Raw genomic sequence first — 15,000 nt, 5'->3', positions numbered from 1 at the left:
AACTTTTTCACTCCTATATTTAAATACCACAACACACAATATTGAGAAAATGTTATCAGAAGTGAGATTTGAATCCATACCTATATTTAAGTACTGTAATACACAATATTAACAAAATGTTTTTTTTTTATAAATTTGGGCACTCGGTCATTTTTACAAAATACCTAAAAATGTATAAAAAAAATCTTTTTCTGCTAGGCTCCAGGAACTCAAGATTTTCCAAAAATTAGGAATATGTGAGACCGTGTGGCCTAATGGATAAGGCGTCTGACTTCGGATCAGAAGATTGAGGGTTCGAGTCCCTTCATGGTTGCAGCTTTTAAGTGCTCTTCAGATGACCTTCTAAGCATTTGAGTCCTTTCCTGGTTGCAACAGCTAAGTTTTAGATGCTTTCTTAATTTGATGACATACTTGGTGTCTTTATAGGCTATATTTCTACATGATTGATAGTGAATATAGTGAGATTTTAATCCATGCCTATATTTATAGACCATAACACACAATATTGTGAAAATATTTATTCTTAAATCTGGGCACACGATCATTTTTACTAAATACCCGTAAATATCTAATAAAAAACAAAACTTTTTCACTCCTATATTTAAATACCACAACACACAATATTGAGAAAATGTTATCAGAAGTGAGATTTGAATCCATACCTATATTTAAGTACTGTAATACACAATATTAATAAAATGTTTTTTTTTATAAATTTGGGCACTCGGTCATTTTTACAAAATACCTAAAAATGTATAAAAAAAATCTTTTTCTGCTAGGCTCCAGGAACTCAACATTTTCCAAAAATGGATAAGGCGTCTGACTTCGGATCAGAAGATTGAGGGTTCGAGTCCCTTCATGGTTGCAGCTTTTAAGTGCTCTTCAGATGACCTTCTAAGCATTTGAGTCCTTTCCTGGTTGCAACAGCTAAGTTTTAGATGCTTTCTTAATTTGATGACATACTTGGTGTCTTTATAGGCTATATTTCTACATGATTGATAGTGAATATTTTTATATGGCTAGTCAGCAGTTACCAGAAGTGAGATTTTAATCCATGCCTATATTTATAGACCATAACACACAATATTGTGAAAATATTTATTCTTAAATCTGGGCACACGATCATTTTTACTAAATACCCGTAAATATCTAAAAAAAAACAAAAACTTTTTCACTCCTATATTTAAATACCACAACACACAATATTGAGAAAATGTTATCAGAAGTGAGATTTGAATCCATACCTATATTTAAGTACTGTAATACACAATATTAATAAAATGTTTTTTTTTATAAATTTGGGCACTCGGTCATTTTTACAAAATACCTAAAAATGTATAAAAAAAATCTTTTTCTGCTAGGCTCCAGGAACTCAACATTTTCCAAAAATGGATAAGGCGTCTGACTTCGGATCAGAAGATTGAGGGTTCGAGTCCCTTCATGGTTGCAGCTTTTAAGTGCTCTTCAGATGACCTTCTAAGCATTTGAGTCCTTTCCTGGTTGCAACAGCTAAGTTTTAGATGCTTTCTTAATTTGATGACATACTTGGTGTCTTTATAGGCTATATTTCTACATGATTGATAGTGAATATTTTTATATGGCTGGTCAGCAGTTACCAGAAGTGAGATTTTAATCCATGCCTATATTTATAGACCATAACACACAATATTGTGAAAATATTTATTCTTAAATCTGGGCACACGATCATTTTTACTAAATACCCGTAAATATCTAATAAAAAACAAAACTTTTTCACTCCTATATTTAAATACCACAACACACAATATTGAGAAAATGTTATCAGAAGTGAGATTTGAATCCATACCTATATTTAAGTACTGTAATACACAATATTAAGAAAATGTTTTTTTTATAAATTTGGGCACTCGGTCATTTTTACAAAATACCTAAAAATGTATAAAAAAAATCTTTTTCTGCTAGGCTCCAGGAACTCAACATTTTCCAAAAATTAGGAACATGTGAGACCGTGTGGCCTGATGGATAAGGCGTCTGACTTCGGATCAGAAGATTGAGGGTTCGAGTCCCTTCATGGTTGCAGCTTTTAAGTGCTCTTCAGATGACCTTCTAAGCATTTGAGTCCTTTCCTGGTTGCAACAGCTAAGTTTTAGATGCTTTCTTAATTTGATGACATACTTGGTGTCTTTATAGGCTATATTTCTACATGATTGATAGTGAATATTTTTATATGGCTAGTCAGCAGTTACCAGAAGTGAGATTTTAATCCATGCCTATATTTATAGACCATAACACACAATATTGTGAAAATATTTATTCTTAAATCTGGGCACACGATCATTTTTACTAAATACCCGTAAATATCTAAAAAAAAACAAAACTTTTTCACTCCTATATTTAAATACCACAACACACAATATTGAGAAAATGTTATCAGAAGTGAGATTTGAATCCATACCTATATTTAAGTACTGTAATACACAATATTAACAAAATGTTTTTTTTTATAAATTTGGGCACTCGGTCATTTTTACAAAATACCTAAAAATGTATAAAAAAAATCTTTTTCTGCTAGGCTCCAGGAACTCAACATTTTTCCAAAAATTAGGAACATGTGAGACCGTGTGGCCTGATGGATAAGGCGTCTGACTTCGGATCAGAAGATTGAGGGTTTGAGTCCCTTCATGGTTGCAGCTTTTAAGTGCTCTTCAGATGACCTTCTAAGCATTTGAGTCCTTTCCTGGTTGCAACAGCTAAGTTTTAGATGCTTTCTTAATTTGATGACATACTTGGTGTCTTTATAGGCTATATTTCTACATGATTGATAGTGAATATTTTTATATGGCTAGTCAGCAGTTACCAGAAGTGAGATTTTAATCCATGCCTATATTTATAGACCATAACACACAATATTGTGAAAATATTTATTCTTAAATCTGGGCACACGATCATTTTTACTAAATACCCGTAAATATCTAAAAAAAAACAAAACTTTTTCACTCCTATATTTAAATACCACAACACACAATATTGAGAAAATGTTATCAGAAGTGAGATTTGAATCCATACCTATATTTAAGTACTGTAATACACAATATTAACAAAATGTTTTTTTTTTATAAATTTGGGCACTCGGTCATTTTTACAAAATACCTAAAAATGTATAAAAAAAAACTTTTTCTGCTAGGCTCCAGGAACTCAACATTTTCCAAAAATTAGGAATATGTGAGACCGTGTGGCCTAATGGATAAGGCGTCTGACTTCGGATCAGAAGATTGAGGGTTCGAGTCCCTTCATGGTTGCAGCTTTTAAGTGCTCTTCAGATGACCTTCTAAGCATTTGAGTCCTTTCCTGGTTGCAACAGCCAAGTTTTAGATGCTTTCTTAATTTGATGACATACTTGGTGTCTTTATAGGCTATATTTCTACATGATTGATAGTGAATATTTTTATATGGCTAGTCAGCAGTTACCAGAAGTGAGATTTTAATCCATGCCTATATTTATAGACCATAACACACAATATTGTGAAAATATTTATTCTTAAATCTGGGCACACGATCATTTTTACTAAATACCCGTAAATATCTAAAAAAAACAAAAACTTTTTCACTCCTATATTTAAATACCACAACACACAATATTGAGAAAATGTTATCAGAAGTGAGATTTGAATCCATACCTATATTTAAGTACTGTAATACACAATATTAAGAAAATGTTTTTTTTATAAATTTGGGCACTCGGTCATTTTTACAAAATACCTAAAAATGTATAAAAAAAATCTTTTTCTGCTAGGCTCCAGGAACTCAACATTTTCCAAAAATTAGGAACATGTAAGACCGTGTGGCCTAATGGATAAGGCGTCTGACTTCGGATCAGAAGATTGAGGGTTCGAGTCCCTTCATGGTTGCAGCTTTTAAGTGCTCTTCAGATGACCTTCTAAGCATTTGAGTCCTTTCCTGGTTGCAACAGCTAAGTTTTAGATGCTTTCTTAATTTGATGACATACTTGGTGTCTTTATAGGCTATATTTCTACATGATTGATAGTGAATATAGTGAGATTTTAATCCATGCCTATATTTATAGACCATAACACACAATATTGTGAAAATATTTATTCTTAAATCTGGGCACACGATCATTTTTACTAAATACCCGTAAATATCTAATAAAAAACAAAACTTTTTCACTCCTATATTTAAATACCACAACACACAATATTGAGAAAATGTTATCAGAAGTGAGATTTGAATCCATACCTATATTTAAGTACTGTAATACACAATATTAATAAAATGTTTTTTTTTATAAATTTGGGCACTCGGTCATTTTTACAAAATACCTAAAAATGTATAAAAAAAATCTTTTTCTGCTAGGCTCCAGGAACTCAACATTTTCCAAAAATGGATAAGGCGTCTGACTTCGGATCAGAAGATTGAGGGTTCGAGTCCCTTCATGGTTGCAGCTTTTAAGTGCTCTTCAGATGACCTTCTAAGCATTTGAGTCCTTTCCTGGTTGCAACAGCTAAGTTTTAGATGCTTTCTTAATTTGATGACATACTTGGTGTCTTTATAGGCTATATTTCTACATGATTGATAGTGAATATTTTTATATGGCTAGTCAGCAGTTACCAGAAGTGAGATTTTAATCCATGCCTATATTTATAGACCATAACACACAATATTGTGAAAATATTTATTCTTAAATCTGGGCACACGATCATTTTTACTAAATACCCGTAAATATCTAAAAAAAAACAAAAACTTTTTCACTCCTATATTTAAATACCACAACACACAATATTGAGAAAATGTTATCAGAAGTGAGATTTGAATCCATACCTATATTTAAGTACTGTAATACACAATATTAATAAAATGTTTTTTTTTATAAATTTGGGCACTCGGTCATTTTTACAAAATACCTAAAAATGTATAAAAAAAATCTTTTTCTGCTAGGCTCCAGGAACTCAACATTTTCCAAAAATGGATAAGGCGTCTGACTTCGGATCAGAAGATTGAGGGTTCGAGTCCCTTCATGGTTGCAGCTTTTAAGTGCTCTTCAGATGACCTTCTAAGCATTTGAGTCCTTTCCTGGTTGCAACAGCTAAGTTTTAGATGCTTTCTTAATTTGATGACATACTTGGTGTCTTTATAGGCTATATTTCTACATGATTGATAGTGAATATTTTTATATGGCTGGTCAGCAGTTACCAGAAGTGAGATTTTAATCCATGCCTATATTTATAGACCATAACACACAATATTGTGAAAATATTTATTCTTAAATCTGGGCACACGATCATTTTTACTAAATACCCGTAAATATCTAATAAAAAACAAAACTTTTTCACTCCTATATTTAAATACCACAACACACAATATTGAGAAAATGTTATCAGAAGTGAGATTTGAATCCATACCTATATTTAAGTACTGTAATACACAATATTAAGAAAATGTTTTTTTTATAAATTTGGGCACTCGGTCATTTTTACAAAATACCTAAAAATGTATAAAAAAAATCTTTTTCTGCTAGGCTCCAGGAACTCAACATTTTCCAAAAATTAGGAACATGTGAGACCGTGTGGCCTGATGGATAAGGCGTCTGACTTCGGATCAGAAGATTGAGGGTTCGAGTCCCTTCATGGTTGCAGCTTTTAAGTGCTCTTCAGATGACCTTCTAAGCATTTGAGTCCTTTCCTGGTTGCAACAGCTAAGTTTTAGATGCTTTCTTAATTTGATGACATACTTGGTGTCTTTATAGGCTATATTTCTACATGATTGATAGTGAATATTTTTATATGGCTAGTCAGCAGTTACCAGAAGTGAGATTTTAATCCATGCCTATATTTATAGACCATAACACACAATATTGTGAAAATATTTATTCTTAAATCTGGGCACACGATCATTTTTACTAAATACCCGTAAATATCTAAAAAAAAACAAAACTTTTTCACTCCTATATTTAAATACCACAACACACAATATTGAGAAAATGTTATCAGAAGTGAGATTTGAATCCATACCTATATTTAAGTACTGTAATACACAATATTAACAAAATGTTTTTTTTTATAAATTTGGGCACTCGGTCATTTTTACAAAATACCTAAAAATGTATAAAAAAAATCTTTTTCTGCTAGGCTCCAGGAACTCAACATTTTTCCAAAAATTAGGAACATGTGAGACCGTGTGGCCTGATGGATAAGGCGTCTGACTTCGGATCAGAAGATTGAGGGTTTGAGTCCCTTCATGGTTGCAGCTTTTAAGTGCTCTTCAGATGACCTTCTAAGCATTTGAGTCCTTTCCTGGTTGCAACAGCTAAGTTTTAGATGCTTTCTTAATTTGATGACATACTTGGTGTCTTTATAGGCTATATTTCTACATGATTGATAGTGAATATTTTTATATGGCTAGTCAGCAGTTACCAGAAGTGAGATTTTAATCCATGCCTATATTTATAGACCATAACACACAATATTGTGAAAATATTTATTCTTAAATCTGGGCACACGATCATTTTTACTAAATACCCGTAAATATCTAAAAAAAAACAAAACTTTTTCACTCCTATATTTAAATACCACAACACACAATATTGAGAAAATGTTATCAGAAGTGAGATTTGAATCCATACCTATATTTAAGTACTGTAATACACAATATTAACAAAATGTTTTTTTTTTATAAATTTGGGCACTCGGTCATTTTTACAAAATACCTAAAAATGTATAAAAAAAAACTTTTTCTGCTAGGCTCCAGGAACTCAACATTTTCCAAAAATTAGGAATATGTGAGACCGTGTGGCCTAATGGATAAGGCGTCTGACTTCGGATCAGAAGATTGAGGGTTCGAGTCCCTTCATGGTTGCAGCTTTTAAGTGCTCTTCAGATGACCTTCTAAGCATTTGAGTCCTTTCCTGGTTGCAACAGCCAAGTTTTAGATGCTTTCTTAATTTGATGACATACTTGGTGTCTTTATAGGCTATATTTCTACATGATTGATAGTGAATATTTTTATATGGCTAGTCAGCAGTTACCAGAAGTGAGATTTTAATCCATGCCTATATTTATAGACCATAACACACAATATTGTGAAAATATTTATTCTTAAATCTGGGCACACGATCATTTTTACTAAATACCCGTAAATATCTAAAAAAAACAAAAACTTTTTCACTCCTATATTTAAATACCACAACACACAATATTGAGAAAATGTTATCAGAAGTGAGATTTGAATCCATACCTATATTTAAGTACTGTAATACACAATATTAAGAAAATGTTTTTTTTATAAATTTGGGCACTCGGTCATTTTTACAAAATACCTAAAAATGTATAAAAAAAATCTTTTTCTGCTAGGCTCCAGGAACTCAACATTTTCCAAAAATTAGGAACATGTAAGACCGTGTGGCCTAATGGATAAGGCGTCTGACTTCGGATCCAGAGATTGAGGGTTCGAGTCCCTTCATGGTTGCAGCTTTTAAGTGCTCTTCAGATAACCTTCTAAGCATTTGAGTCCTTTCCTGGTTGCAACAGCTAAGTTTTAGATGCTTTCTTAATTTGATGACATACTTGGTGTCTTTATAGGCTATATTTCTACATGATTGATAGTGAATATTTTTATATGGCTAGTCAGCAGTTACCAGAAGTGAGATTTTAATCCATGCCTATATTTATATACCATAACACACAATATTGTGAAAATATTTATTCTTAAATCTGGGCACACGATCATTTTTACTAAATACCCGTAAATATCTAAAAAAAACAAAAACTATTTCACTCCTATATTTAAATACCACAACACACAATATTGAGAAAATGTTATCAGAAGTGAGATTTGAATCCATACCTATATTTAAGTACTGTAATACACAATATTAATAAAATGTTTTTTTTTATAAATTTGGGCACTCGGTCATTTTTACAAAATACCTAAAAATGTATAAAAAAAATCTTTTTCTGCTAGGCTCCAGGAACTCAACATTTTCCAAAAATTAGGAACATGTGAGACCGTGTGGCCTGATGGATAAGGCGTCTGACTTCGGATCAGAAGATTGAGGGTTCGAGTCCCTTCATGGTTGCAGCTTTTAAGTGCTCTTCAGATGACCTTCTAAGCATTTGAGTCCTTTCCTGGTTGCAACAGCTAAGTTTTAGATGCTTTCTTAATTTGATGACATACTTGGTGTCTTTATAGGCTATATTTCTACATGATTGATAGTGAATATTTTTATATGGCTAGTCAGCAGTTACCAGAAGTGAGATTTTAATCCATGCCTATATTTATAGACCATAACACACAATATTGTGAAAATATTTATTCTTAAATCTGGGCACACGATCATTTTTACTAAATACCCGTAAATATCTAAAAAAAAACAAAACTTTTTCACTCCTATATTTAAATACCACAACACACAATATTGAGAAAATGTTATCAGAAGTGAGATTTGAATCCATACCTATATTTAAGTACTGTAATACACAATATTAACAAAATGTTTTTTTTTATAAATTTGGGCACTCGGTCATTTTTACAAAATACCTAAAAATGTATAAAAAAAATCTTTTTCTGCTAGGCTCCAGGAACTCAACATTTTTCCAAAAATAGGAACATGTGAGACCGTGTGGCCTGATGGATAAGGCGTCTGACTTCGGATCAGAAGATTGAGGGTTTGAGTCCCTTCATGGTTGCAGCTTTTAAGTGCTCTTCAGATGACCTTCTAAGCATTTGAGTCCTTTCCTGGTTGCAACAGCTAAGTTTTAGATGCTTTCTTAATTTGATGACATACTTGGTGTCTTTATAGGCTATATTTCTACATGATTGATAGTGAATATTTTTATATGGCTAGTCAGCAGTTACCAGAAGTGAGATTTTAATCCATGCCTATATTTATAGACCATAACACACAATATTGTGAAAATATTTATTCTTAAATCTGGGCACACGATCATTTTTACTAAATACCCGTAAATATCTAAAAAAAAACAAAACTTTTTCACTCCTATATTTAAATACCACAACACACAATATTGAGAAAATGTTATCAGAAGTGAGATTTGAATCCATACCTATATTTAAGTACTGTAATACACAATATTAAGAAAATGTTTTTTTTATAAATTTGGGCACTCGGTCATTTTTACAAAATACCTAAAAATGTATAAAAAAAATCTTTTTCTGCTAGGCTCCAGGAACTCAACATTTTCCAAAAATTAGGAACATGTAAGACCGTGTGGCCTAATGGATAAGGCGTCTGACTTCGGATCCAGAGATTGAGGGTTCGAGTCCCTTCATGGTTGCAGCTTTTAAGTGCTCTTCAGATAACCTTCTAAGCATTTGAGTCCTTTCCTGGTTGCAACAGCTAAGTTTTAGATGCTTTCTTAATTTGATGACATACTTGGTGTCTTTATAGGCTATATTTCTACATGATTGATAGTGAATATTTTTATATGGCTAGTCAGCAGTTACCAGAAGTGAGATTTTAATCCATGCCTATATTTATAGACCATAACACACAATATTGTGAAAATATTTATTCTTAAATCTGGGCACACCATCATTTTTACTAAATACCCGTAAATATCTAAAAAAAAACAAAACTTTTTCACTCCTATATTTAAATACCACAACACACAATATTGAGAAAATGTTATCAGAAGTGAGATTTGAATCCATACCTATATTTAAGTACTGTAATACACAATATTAACAAAATGTTTTTTTTTATAAATTTGGGCACTCGGTCATTTTTACAAAATACCTAAAAATGTATAAAAAAAATCTTTTTCTGCTAGGCTCCAGGAACTCAACATTTTCCAAAAATTAGGAACATGTGAGACCGTGTGGCCTAATGGATAAGGCGTCTGACTTCGGATCAGAAGATTGAGGGTTCGAGTCCCTTCATGGTTGCAGCATTTAAGTGCTCTTCAGATGACCTTCTAAGCATTTTAGTCCTTTCCTGGTTGCAACAGCTAAGTTTTAGATGCTTTCTTAATTTGATGACATACTTGGTGTCTTTATAGGCTATATTTCTACATGATTGATAGTGAATATTTTTATATGGCTAGTCAGCAGTTACCAGAAGTGAGATTTTAATCCATGCCTATATTTATAGACCATAAACAATAAATATCTAAAAAAAAACAAAACTTTTTCACTCCTATATTTAAATACCACAACACACAATATTGAGAAAATGTTATCAGAAGTGAGATTTGAATCCATACCTATATTTAAGTACTGTAATACACAATATTAACAAAATGTTTTTTTTTATAAATTTGGGCACTCGGTCATTTTTACAAAATACCTAAAAATGTATAAAAAAAATCTTTTTCTGCTAGGCTCCAGGAACTCAACATTTTCCAAAAATTAGGAACATGTGAGACCGTGTGGCCTGATGGATAAGGCATCTGACTTCGGATCAGAAGATTGAGGGTTCGAGTCCCTTCATGGTTGCAGCTTTAAAGTGCTCTTCAGATGACCTTCTAAGCATTTGAGTCCTTTCCTGGTTGCAACAGCTAAGTTTTAGATGCTTTCTTAATTTGATGACATACTTGGTGTCTTTATAGGCTATATTTCTACATGATTGATAGTGAATATTTTTATATGGCTAGTCAGCAGTTACCAGAAGTGAGATTTTAATCCATGCCTATATTTATAGACCATAACACACAATATTGTGAAAATATTTATTCTTAAATCTGGGCACACGATCATTTTTACTAAATACCCGTAAATATCTAAAAAAAAACAAAAACTTTTTCACTCCTATATTTAAATACCACAACACACAATATTGAGAAAATGTTATCAGAAGTGAGATTTGAATCCATACCTATATTTAAGTACTGTAATACACAATATTAACAAAATGTTTTTTTTTATAAATTTGGGCACTCGGTCATTTTTACAAAATACCTAAAAATGTATAAAAAAAATATTTTTCTGCTAGGCTCCAGGAACTCAACATTTTCCAAAAATTAGGAACATGTGAGACCGTGTGGCCTAATGGATAAGGCGTCTGACTTCGGATCAGAAGATTGAGGGTTCGGGTCCCTTCATGGTTGCAGCTTTTAAGTGCTCTTCAGATGACCTTCTAAGCATTTGAGTCCTTTCCTGGTTGCAACAGCTAAGTTTTAGATGCTTTCTTAATTTGATGACATACTTGGTGTCTTTATAGGCTATATTTCTACATGATTGATAGTGAATATTTTTATATGGCTAGTCAGCAGTTACCAGAAGTGAGATTTTAATCCATGCCTATATTTATAGACCATAACACACAATATTGTGAAAATATTTATTCTTAAATCTGGGCACACGATCATTTTTACTAAATACCCGTAAATATCTAAAAAAAAACAAAACTTTTTCACTCCTATATTTAAATACCACAACACACAATATTGAGAAAATGTTATCAGAAGTGAGATTTGAATCCATACCTATATTTAAGTACTGTAATACACAATATTAACAAAATGTTTTTTTTTATAAATTTGGGCACTCGGTCATTTTTACAAAATACCTAAAAATGTATAAAAAAAATCTTTTTCTGCTAGGCTCCAGGAACTCAACATTTTCCAAAAATTAGGAACATGTGAGACCGTGTGGCCTAATGGATAAGGCGTCTGACTTCGGATCAGAAGATTGAGGGTTCGAGTCCCTTCATGGTTGCAGCTTTTAAGTGCTCTTCAGATGACCTTCTAAGCATTTGAGTCCTTTCCTGGTTGCAACAGCTAAGTTTTAGATGCTTTCTTAATTTGATGACATACTTGGTGTCTTTATAGGCTATATTTCTACATGATTGATACTGAATATTTTTATATGGCTAGTCAGCAGTTACCAGAAGTGAGATTTTAATCCATGCCTATATTTATAGACCATAACACACAATATTGTGAAAATATTTATTCTTAAATCTGGGCACACGATCATTTTTACTAAATACCCGTAAATATCTAAAAAAAACAAAAACTTTTTCACTCCTATATTTAAATACCACAACACACAATATTGAGAAAATGTTATCAGAAGTGAGATTTGAATCCATACCTATATTTAAGTACTGTAATACACAATATTAAGAAAATGTTTTTTTTATAAATTTGGGCACTCGGTCATTTTTACAAAATACCTAAAAATGTATAAAAAAAATCTTTTTCTGCTAGGCTCCAGGAACTCAACATTTTCCAAAAATTAGGAACATGTAAGACCGTGTGTCCTAATGGATAAGGCGTCTGACTTCGGATCAGAAGATTGAGGGTTCGAGTCCCTTCATGGTTGCAGCTTTTAAGTGCTCTTCAGATGACCTTCTAAGCATTTGAGTCCTTTCCTGGTTGCAACAGCTAAGTTTTAGATGCTTTCTTAATTTGATGACATACTTGGTGTCTTTATAGGCTATATTTCTACATGATTGATAGTGAATATTTTTATATGGCTAGTCAGCAGTTACCAGAAGTGAGATTTTAATCCATGCCTATATTTATAGACCATAACACACAATATTGTGAAAATATTTATTCTTAAATCTGGGCACACGATCATTTTTACTAAATACCCGTAAATATCTAAAAAAAAACAAAACTTTTTCACTCCTATATTTAAATACCACAACACACAATATTGAGAAAATGTTATCAGAAGTGAGATTTGAATCCATACCTATATTTAAGTACTGTAATACACAATATTAACAAAATGTTTTTTTTTATAAATTTGGGCACTCGGTCATTTTTACAAAATACCTAAAAATGTATAAAAAAAATCTTTTTCTGCTAGGCTCCAGGAACTCAACATTTTCCAAAAATTAGGAACATGTGAGACCGTGTGGCCTAATGGATAAGGCGTCTGACTTCGGATCAGAAGATTGAGGGTTCGAGTCCCTTCATGGTTGCAGCTTTTAAGTGCTCTTCAGATGACCTTCTAAGCATTTGAGTCCTTTCCTGGTTGCAACAGCTAAGTTTTAGATGCTTTCTTAATTTGATGACATACTTGGTGTCTTTATAGGCTATATTTCTACATGATTGATACTGAATATTTTTATATGGCTAGTCAGCAGTTACCAGAAGTGAGATTTTAATCCATGCCTATATTTATAGACCATAACACACAATATTGTGAAAATATTTATTCTTAAATCTGGGCACACGATCATTTTTACTAAATACCCGTAAATATCTAAAAAAAACAAAAACTTTTTCACTCCTATATTTAAATACCACAACACACAATATTGAGAAAATGTTATCAGAAGTGAGATTTGAATCCATACCTATATTTAAGTACTGTAATACACAATATTAAGAAAATGTTTTTTTTATAAATTTGGGCACTCGGTCATTTTTACAAAATACCTAAAAATGTATAAAAAAAATCTTTTTCTGCTAGGCTCCAGGAACTCAACATTTTCCAAAAATTAGGAACATGTAAGACCGTGTGTCCTAATGGATAAGGCGTCTGACTTCGGATCAGAAGATTGAGGGTTCGAGTCCCTTCATGGTTGCAGCTTTTAAGTGCTCTTCAGATGACCTTCTAAGCATTTGAGTCCTTTCCTGGTTGCAACAGCTAAGTTTTAGATGCTTTCTTAATTTGATGACATACTTGGTGTCTTTATAGGCTATATTTCTACATGATTGATAGTGAATATTTTTATATGGCTAGTCAGCAGTTACCAGAAGTGAGATTTTAATCCATGCCTATATTTATAGACCATAACACACAATATTGTGAAAATATTTATTCTTAAATCTGGGCACACGATCATTTTTACTAAATACCCGTAAATATCTAAAAAAAAACAAAACTTTTTCACTCCAATATTTAAATACCACAACACACAATATTGAGAAAATGTTATCAGAAGTGAGATTTGAATCCATACCTATATTTAAGTACTGTAATACACAATATTAACAAAATGTTTTTTTTTATAAATTTGGGCACTCGGTCATTTTTACAAAATACCTAAAAATGTATAAAAAAAATCTTTTTCTGCTAGGCTCCAGGAACTCAACATTTTCCAAAAATTAGGAACATGTGAGACCGTGTGGCCTGATGGATAAGGCGTCTGACTTCGGATTAGAAGATTAAGGGTTCGAGTCCCTTCATGGTTGCAGCTTTTAAGTGCTCTTCAGATGACCTTCTAAGCATTTGAGTCCTTTCCTGGTTGCAACAGCTAAGTTTTAGATGCTTTCTTAATTTGATGACATACTTGGTGTCTTTATAGGCTATATTTCTACATGATTGATACTGAATATTTTTATATGGCTAGTCAGCAGTTACCAGAAGTGAGATTTTAATCCATGCCTATATTTATAGACCATAACACACAATATTGTGAAAATATTTATTCTTAAATCTGGGCACACGATCATTTTTACTAAATACCCGTAAATATCTAAAAAAAAACAAAACTTTTTCACTCCAATATTTAAATACCACAACACACAATATTGAGAAAATGTTATCAGAAGTGAGATTTGAATCCATACCTATATTTAAGTACTGTAATACACAATATTAACAAAATGTTTTTTTTTATAAATTTGGGCACTCGGTCATTTTTACAAAATACCTAAAAATGTATAAAAAAAATCTTTTTCTGCTAGGCTCCAGGAACTCAACATTTTCCAAAAATTAGGAACATGTGAGACCGTGTGGCCTGATGGATAAGGCGTCTGACTTCGTATTAGAAGATTAAGGGTTCGAGTCCCTTCATGGTTGCAGCTTTTAAGTGCTCTTCAGATGACCTTCTAAGCATTTGAGTCCTTTCCTGGTTGCAACAGCTAAGTTTTAGATGCTTTCTTAATTTGATGACATACTTGGTGTCTTTATAGGCTATATTTCTACATGATTGATAGTGAATATTTTTATATGGCTAGTCAGCAGTTACCAGAAGTGAGATTTTAATCCATGCCTATATTTATAGACCATAACACACAATATTGTGAAAATATTTATTCTTAAATCTGGGCACACGATCATTTTTACTAAATACCCGTAAAT

The 15,000-nt window shown here is 32.1% G+C and overlaps 12 non-coding genes across 12 annotated transcripts; all 12 read left to right on the top strand.

Moving 5' to 3' along the window:
- Positions 1–240: 240 nt before the first annotated feature.
- TRNAR-UCG (transfer RNA arginine (anticodon UCG)) lies at positions 241–313 on the top strand. The gene has a single exon. It is a non-coding gene; the product is annotated as a tRNA-Arg (tRNA).
- Positions 314–1,983: 1,670 nt separating this feature from the next.
- Positions 1,984–2,056, top strand: TRNAR-UCG (transfer RNA arginine (anticodon UCG)). The gene has a single exon. It is a non-coding gene; the product is annotated as a tRNA-Arg (tRNA).
- Positions 2,057–3,205: 1,149 nt separating this feature from the next.
- On the top strand, positions 3,206–3,278 carry TRNAR-UCG (transfer RNA arginine (anticodon UCG)). Its single transcript has one exon. It is a non-coding gene; the product is annotated as a tRNA-Arg (tRNA).
- Positions 3,279–3,814: 536 nt separating this feature from the next.
- Positions 3,815–3,887, top strand: TRNAR-UCG (transfer RNA arginine (anticodon UCG)). The gene has a single exon. It is a non-coding gene; the product is annotated as a tRNA-Arg (tRNA).
- Positions 3,888–5,557: 1,670 nt separating this feature from the next.
- On the top strand, positions 5,558–5,630 carry TRNAR-UCG (transfer RNA arginine (anticodon UCG)). Its single transcript has one exon. It is a non-coding gene; the product is annotated as a tRNA-Arg (tRNA).
- A 1,149-nt stretch (positions 5,631–6,779) lies between these two features.
- On the top strand, positions 6,780–6,852 carry TRNAR-UCG (transfer RNA arginine (anticodon UCG)). The gene has a single exon. It is a non-coding gene; the product is annotated as a tRNA-Arg (tRNA).
- A 1,146-nt stretch (positions 6,853–7,998) lies between these two features.
- On the top strand, positions 7,999–8,071 carry TRNAR-UCG (transfer RNA arginine (anticodon UCG)). The gene has a single exon. It is a non-coding gene; the product is annotated as a tRNA-Arg (tRNA).
- A 1,756-nt stretch (positions 8,072–9,827) lies between these two features.
- On the top strand, positions 9,828–9,900 carry TRNAR-UCG (transfer RNA arginine (anticodon UCG)). Its single transcript has one exon. It is a non-coding gene; the product is annotated as a tRNA-Arg (tRNA).
- A 476-nt stretch (positions 9,901–10,376) lies between these two features.
- TRNAR-UCG (transfer RNA arginine (anticodon UCG)) lies at positions 10,377–10,449 on the top strand. Its single transcript has one exon. It is a non-coding gene; the product is annotated as a tRNA-Arg (tRNA).
- Positions 10,450–10,987: 538 nt separating this feature from the next.
- Positions 10,988–11,060, top strand: TRNAR-UCG (transfer RNA arginine (anticodon UCG)). Its single transcript has one exon. It is a non-coding gene; the product is annotated as a tRNA-Arg (tRNA).
- A 537-nt stretch (positions 11,061–11,597) lies between these two features.
- Positions 11,598–11,670, top strand: TRNAR-UCG (transfer RNA arginine (anticodon UCG)). The gene has a single exon. It is a non-coding gene; the product is annotated as a tRNA-Arg (tRNA).
- A 1,146-nt stretch (positions 11,671–12,816) lies between these two features.
- Positions 12,817–12,889, top strand: TRNAR-UCG (transfer RNA arginine (anticodon UCG)). Its single transcript has one exon. It is a non-coding gene; the product is annotated as a tRNA-Arg (tRNA).
- The last annotated feature ends 2,111 nt before the right edge of the window (positions 12,890–15,000 follow it).

Source organism: Rhinoderma darwinii, chromosome 3, assembly GCF_050947455.1.
Source record: "Rhinoderma darwinii isolate aRhiDar2 chromosome 3, aRhiDar2.hap1, whole genome shotgun sequence".
Taxonomy (NCBI): Eukaryota; Metazoa; Chordata; class Amphibia; order Anura; family Rhinodermatidae; genus Rhinoderma; species Rhinoderma darwinii.
Note: the sequence above shows the minus strand (reverse complement) of the source record. Positions and strands in the feature narration are given on the sequence as shown.